The sequence below is a fragment of the Numida meleagris genome, chromosome 10 (assembly GCF_002078875.1).
Source record: "Numida meleagris isolate 19003 breed g44 Domestic line chromosome 10, NumMel1.0, whole genome shotgun sequence".
Lineage (NCBI taxonomy): Eukaryota > Metazoa > Chordata > Aves > Galliformes > Numididae > Numida > Numida meleagris.
This window is the reverse complement of record NC_034418.1, coordinates 11,926,367-11,933,600: the sequence shown is the minus strand read 5'-3', so window position 1 is coordinate 11,933,600 and position 7,234 is coordinate 11,926,367. Positions and strand designations below refer to the sequence as shown.

General features: G+C 38.2%; 1 long non-coding RNA gene across 2 annotated transcripts in view; it reads left to right on the top strand.

Moving 5' to 3' along the window:
- Positions 1,418 to 7,234, top strand: part of LOC110404361 — a 143,925-nt gene continuing 138,108 nt past the window's right edge. For both annotated transcript variants that reach the window (XR_002442182.1, XR_002442183.1), the window contains exon 1: positions 1,418 to 1,909. This is a non-coding gene — a long non-coding RNA (uncharacterized LOC110404361). The remainder of the gene's footprint in view (positions 1,910 to 7,234) is intronic.

Here is a 7,234-nt window from a genome sequence, read left to right as displayed (position 1 = left end):
GTAGGATGCTCTGAAAGTAATGCCTCCCATTTATTTCCATGGAAACCACAACAGATACAAAGAGAAAAATACCATTCAATAGTGCAAATTCTCAGCTACAAAACACTACTTTTAACATAGTCACCACCATTTGCTATGCATTTTCTCTAGTGATGAACAAGAGCTCTTCATTTTGTGGTCTGGCAGCTGTGAAAGGTCATCCAGAAAATGGCTTGTTTTTCATGCTATGATCACTACTGCTGAAATGCGCCACCCACCGCCTCACTGTGATAACATCCACTGTTTCATCTCCATAAGCATTCAGCAAGTGCTGATGAATGTCAATGGGTGCCATTTTTTTCACATGGAGGAATTCAGTGACGCACCTTTTCTTCGTCTGCACTTCCACGCCAGACGCCATTTTGTCTGCTCCTCTGCTGCCATCTGTCGCATAGCAACAGAATGTAAGGGAATATTCAGGAGCTTCAGAAGGTTTAACTTCTACTGCCATACCTCCAACATTGCCTCTGAGGTTGTGGGTCAATATGATAAAATAGGTGGCATTAGTTTTAGAGCAGCACTTTATTTTAGCAGAATAAAGTTCGATCGCTATTTTACCTTTATTTGATTTTGATAGCATCTCTTATATATTGATTGGGAGAATAATAGCATTACCTGTTCATGTCTGTAATCTCTCTAGTGTTACCACAAAACTCTAGTAAAGTCTTTTTCAAAATTGTACTAGGGAAACATATATGTGCAAAAAGGCTAAAGAAATGAATGAGTCATTAAACTGAATATCTGAGAATAATATAAGTGTTTCAAGGAGGAATCTTGAAATAAAATCTTGTCAAAAGTTTTAAGAACAAAATAGGTAGTTAATTAACTGACATGTAGATCTCAGTTTGTGTTTTTGTAACTTTTGACTCTAAAACCCATCAAAGTTTTAGCACCAATCACTAAAGTTTTTCAAGTTGCAACTATCTAAATTACAGAAACAAACCTAGTGTAAATCATCTGCCTGTGTGTGTGTGGTTTCTTATAAAAGCAGTAGCCAGTGACAGTGCTGATGATAGGCACTCCTCCTCCCCCTCCCTTTTCCCCCACTTCTTGCCTCTGTTGAATCTATTGAGACAGCAAAGCCTGGGGGGAGGTGCAGGTTGATGGATGTTTATCAGCTTTCAATACTGTTTACCCCTTACATTATGGACTTAGTAATATAATTTTGAGGGTATGTTGTACTTTGTGATGGAAAGCTGTCGTAGTTTTATGATTTATTTTTGTTGTCAGTATTCCACATCATAACATCATGTAAAGCACTGGCAGGTAAAGAGTTAATGTTCTGGTTCTGTGCACTGCCGTTTCTGGATGCCTGGTTCTCGGAGGGGGAGGGGAGGAGCTGCCTTCCCCAGAGATCTTTGCGCCTGGAGGGTGTAGGTGGAGCTGGCTCGCAGGCCTGGCGTGTCTGTTCGTTCGCTGCGAAGCACGTGGTTTTCCTGCAGTTTACAGAATAAGGCCTCGGCTTGGGGCTTTTTCTCTCATTTTGTTTATTTGTTGGGCTCAATTTCGATATCACAATTAGTAAATTAACATTCCTCCTCAGATTGCTGCCGCTGTTTTGTTTTAGACCCGTCCACTATTCCCCTACTTTTCTCCCTTTTCCCCCCTTCTTTTTTTCCAGGGCATGGGTCTGCGGATCCCTTCCCGCATTAGTCACGGGACCGGCCCGGCCCGTAAACCACTGACGCTTTTTTTTTCTCCTTTCTTTTCCGGGCCTGTGGGCCTGCTGTCCCTAAGTTACGGGCACAGATTCAGAGATAACTCCGTGACAAAAGCTTAACTAACTTATTCTGAGGCATGTGATTGCACACTGTATGGGAGAAGCATATCTTATTTGGAGAGTGCTGGAGCACCTTTGTCATGCAGAGAGGTAAAGAATGAGTCTTCCATTTCTGCATGTCCTGAATTCGTGAGTAATTTATGTGACCATTTTGCTTAGTGGTAGAACCTAAATGGGTTGGTTCTACCTTTTCTAGAGATCACAGCCTCACTAGATTGGAGTAGAAAAATACACTATGTTGCTTTCTATTCTGTTTTTAAATTTTTTTCTCTAAGGTGACATAAGAATCCTGGTGCAAATACTTAGACTGGAATGAGTAGACAGGATCTGGACTACTAAAAAGATATCGTGCTGTCATCATTTCAGACTTGGCTTTGCCTGTCTCCATTAGTTTTTTCTTTTTCTGCTGCATGTTAAAGGAAAGCCAGATCTGAAGGTTATATTCACTTACCCAAATGTCAAGTTCTGTGTGAACATCTCAGCTGACATTTTTCTCTATGCTTGGTAAAGAATGATCCAAATGTCTGACAGTAGTGCTATACCAACTGTATCCCACTAGCCATGTTCAGACATGAAAGCTCGATTTGGTCATTGTCTCTGAAAGTTGATAAAGACTTGAAATGGGGAAAATGTTAACGCAATAGCTTGACATTTTCTTTCTTTTTTTTTTTTCTTCTGTTCTGCTTGGATTAGATGTGGTTTCGTGGATTTAAACTAAGGGAAATGCATTATTCCTGAAAGATTTAATAGACCAACCACTGCTGCTTTAGTCTTTTCTTACATACTCGCCCCTATTAGCAAGAATTAATGCTTCCAAAAAGGGAGCGGTGATTCTGTCATTTTAATACTTAGAAATTTATGGTTTGTATTTGATGTCAGGTTTCCAAAATGACATAAGAATCAGTAGTATCTAATCAGACAGCTTATCAGCAGGCTGTGAATTTTTACATCCAAACTTGTAAACTTAAGGCTGACCAGTTTTTAAAACCTGTTATATCTGTGTTATTTCAATTATTCGAGGCATTGTTGAAAGGAAACTTCTTGGCTGCATGCACCATGTTCCAAATATTATATTGGGCAGACACCAATAAATAGCTCTCCACATAATGGTATCTGTGGTCTGAAATATGTCAGCTGTCTAGGGAGGCAGCTTCTGCTCCCAAGAGATTAAGAGGATTTGTACTGAGCTGGAATTGTGTTCTGGATCTGAGCCAGATCTGTGAGCATGTGCACCTGAAAAACTGGTATGTGGCAGTCTCTCTTGCTCCAACTGGTTTAAATGGTGGGGAACACTGAGCGTCTTAGTGACTCACTGGCCCAGGACTGTGCTGTTGCTGGCTGAGATAAATCCACAGAGGGAGTGCAGAAGACAGGCAGAAAGCTCATTTCACATGTGGTGCTTTAAAATAGCATCAGTATGTTTCTCAAACTCTCTGTATCACAGAGTGTGTGTCAGACCAGCACAGCCCATGTGTGGTATTTTGTATGGAGTGAAAAGCTTCTCTAGTTCAGACGCCCTGGAGACTATGCTTTGTTTTCTTCCTTTTTTATTACAGCATGTGTCAGTTCTTGATCTGATAATAACACAAAAATATTTATTTTTTTTTCTCATCATTTTCTCCTAATATTTCTTTTTCAATTCTTCTATGTTTACTTGAGGGTTTTTTTAAGAATTAACTTTTATCCAAAATAGTGAAAAATGTAAATAATTATCCTGGGAAGAGACTGGTAAACAGAGAACAAGACCAGGTGCTGCTTAGCCAAATTCTGATAACAAACTAAGCACTGCCTGGGAGAGGCATCACAGCAGCACTGCTCTCACATTATTTCTTTCTGAGCTTTATTACTCTTTGACAGACCTTGAATGTGTTCACAGCTTTGTGTGAGAATGTTTTCATATTAAACTGGAAGCCAGTGGCTTTCTCTGCCTGTCAGTCACTTACAGACGATGATGAAATATCACATCATCCCTGACATACAGTGATCCTATGAGATCTTCCCTCCCCTTCTTGACTGGGCAGTATGGAGCTGCCATTTGCATTTCCAACACTGGTCATCTTACTCAGATAAACAAGCAGCTGGTTCCAACTCAGGTTTCTTAGGGACTTCTTAAATGCTGTGTCAGCAAGAAAACATTAGAAATATTGTCAATTGTAAGCAATGCAAATCTTATTGAAGAAGAAAACATTAATGTTACTTTGCATGGAACTGGTCTATGATCTGTGATGCTCTTGCACAGCAGATAACTGGATGAACCGGAGCTCAGGAACCAATTTATTTCAGAGCTCAGAAAAACAAGTCTGGGGGAAAAGTCAGTGAATAGAGGTCTGCAGTAAAAAGAAAAGAAAAAAAGAAGCAGTTGAATCTTGTTTCTCTTCTTAACAACTAAAAATCCTGTAAACAGGAAACTCTTGGAACAGATCTCGATGCTGAATTGAAAGTATGTGGGAAAGTATTTTTTCTTGTCTACTCAAAATTGTTAAAGAAAAATTTCCTAGTCTTTTTTCTCCATTTATGGGACTTAGAAGCAGAATTATCCAAGCCATAAGAAGACATGTATTGCTGGCATATCAGTCGGGGTATTCAAATCATGACTTGGACAAAGTCAGTAGTGAAGGAACCTTTTTTTGACATGGTCATATTTTGCTGTTTAAAACCTGCTTGTACATAATTAGATACTCAATTCATATGATTGACAATAGTTATTTGCTTACTTTAAAAAAAAATAAGCAAATAGTTTGACAAGACAAAGAGTGAAGCTAATACTTTATGTCACTATCTATGGAAAAATAAGCAGTAAATAAAGTGTTCAGACAGCTAATATCTATCTGATGTATCAACCGAGACTTTACATTGCAAATACTATATTTCTGTGCTTCTATCCATAAATTATTCACGTATAATTCAATTTTCTTCAGTGAATATTTTAAAACTGTAACCATACCCTTAGATTTATGAGAGATTGTTTCTAATTGTTGCTTTGATTTTTCCATTTTTGGTATTTCTTTTCCTTTATGTAATTTGTTGTCCATTCTCTTGACTACTGTTTGCTTGTATTGACTTCAATCAATGGGATAAATTTCATAAAAGACACACGTAAGACACAGATCAATGCGTGATCATAAGTGTATAGTGCCGTGTTCTCCTGATTTGAAACATCGTCAAGGATCAACAAAACAGTGGCATGCCCAATTACTATTGCCCATTCTTTCTCTTCTGCAGATAATTTCATATGTTTATGAGTAAATCATGACATCATTTTTCCCCAGTGTATTTTGTGTAAATGTATTTTCCCCTCCTTCTTGTATTTCATGTGCAGCTTTCTTCTTACAAACCGTTTAGGGCTTGAACTGCAGGCATGACACAGCTAACTGAAATGCCTTGCTCAAAATATAAAGAGGACATTAGAGCACAAATAGTTAATTAGCCTGTACTTCTCTGAGAAAAGTTCAAGGGATGCATAGCTAAAAGTTTTGTAGACATAAGCGATGGAGCAGCACACTTCCTACAACAGCTTTTTTGTACTTATGCTGCTTCAGCACTTTTTGATTAGCTGGCTTAATTTTGCCAACTAAAGCTTAACCCTCCAGCTTGTTCTGTATAGCCGCAGGCAGGATCTGATCCGAAACATTTTCTGTCTTTCAGTCTGAAATCAGACAGCTAGAACAATATTAGAATCTGGTGCCAAAGTTGGACTATGGAAATTGCCCTCTAATCCACATAATGTTTTAATATACTGAATAAAAATTATTTTCAACGTTTTAGCAGTAATATCGGTGATGCGCATCTGGAGAGAGAGTGATTTAAAGTAGAAGAGCACCTCCATGAGAACTCCTGAGTTTGCTTTGTACTGAAGCTCAGCTGTAGCGCTTTCTGAAGGCTCCTCTCATTTCACAGGCATTAGGCTGTATATGCTATCGTAGGGAATATTCCCCATCATTTCTGAGTGTGCTATAGTATTGCACTGGGGATTACATTTCTTATTTTCTTTCCTAAAGCTTGCAGGTAAATTGCATCATGTAAGTACTTTCTCTGGGCTATAGTTTATTATTTATGTATAGAAATATATTTAATATAGAAGACGACCACTTAATCTGAAAATAGCGCAATTTTTTACCTAGCTTTGTATTACAAGTATTTCACTTCGGATTTTCTTGCATAGAAGTTTTCTCAAAATCAGAAAAAATGTTTTCATTCACTTCACGCTGAATTAAATAAAATTTGTGTCTAAAGTACGTGAACTAAATATTCCATAATGCTTGGGAAACCAAAATACCTTTGAAAACAGCTGCGTATTGTGTACCTGATTTTCAGCCATCTGGTCCTACGGGCTCAGCTAATGTGGTGGGCTGAACCTACCGTAATGTCAAGATGCAACACAAATTAAAGGAAGTATCAGAGAGGACAAATAGAAGGAAGAAGGGAAAAGAAATATAGAATATATGTTGCAAGAAATGTAATTGTACCATAAACTCTGCACTTAAAATACTAATGTCTGCATACATTAGTTGCATTCAGTATTTCAAACAAGCGACTAAACTATTCTAATATGCTGATAGATTAAAATGTTAATCAATACTCTATCTTTAGTTCTTTGCCCTTTTCACCTTAGTCACTGAAAATGTGCCAGAACCCTACCCCTACATCCCCACCTCCGCTTTTATCTAACTAACATGTTTCTGTTGCCTGGATACAACTGGAACATGTGAAAGAATGCTACAGAGCTGCCGTCAAGATGGCCATTTTATTACACTGATTTATAAATGGATTATCTGTGAAAATGGCTCAGCCTTTTATGCAAGCACCCTACAGAGGCAGGCATAATTCTAATTGACTGGTCTCGACAACAGGTCTTGCTTTCCTGTTATTTTACAGGAGCAGGCAGATGCTTTACTGCAAATGACAGCAATCTAAACAGAAGGAATTAGCCAATTTCTAGTAGTGTTAACCTCTGAGTGTATTCATGCATTTTTCCTGTCCTTTATCTCAGTTTCCTTTGAGGTATCTGGCCACCCTCAACCCAGAACCATATTTCCATCCAAATTCCTCTTTAGCGATAGGAGGCAATGAGGACCAACAAATTGCCAAGGCAGGAAGAAATTGTTGCAGCAGAAAACCATGGACTTAGTATTTTTCTTTTGCCTTGCAAAATAAATACTGTATTGAAGTTAAAGTTCCAAAGGGTCAACATTTGTATTGCAGGCAGTTGCTTGCCTTATAGCAGGTTAGCACAACTTTTCAATTATTAATTCCTTTTGCAGCGCTCAACTCTTACCACAAATGCAAGGAAATTAACCTAAAACTCTTTATTCAAAATTACTGAAGTGACAATATTTATTTTCTGGGTTTTTCCCATGAAAAGTTGGTGAGAAATGCAACTACTTTTGTCAGTTAAATAATCTGGCCATCCTACTA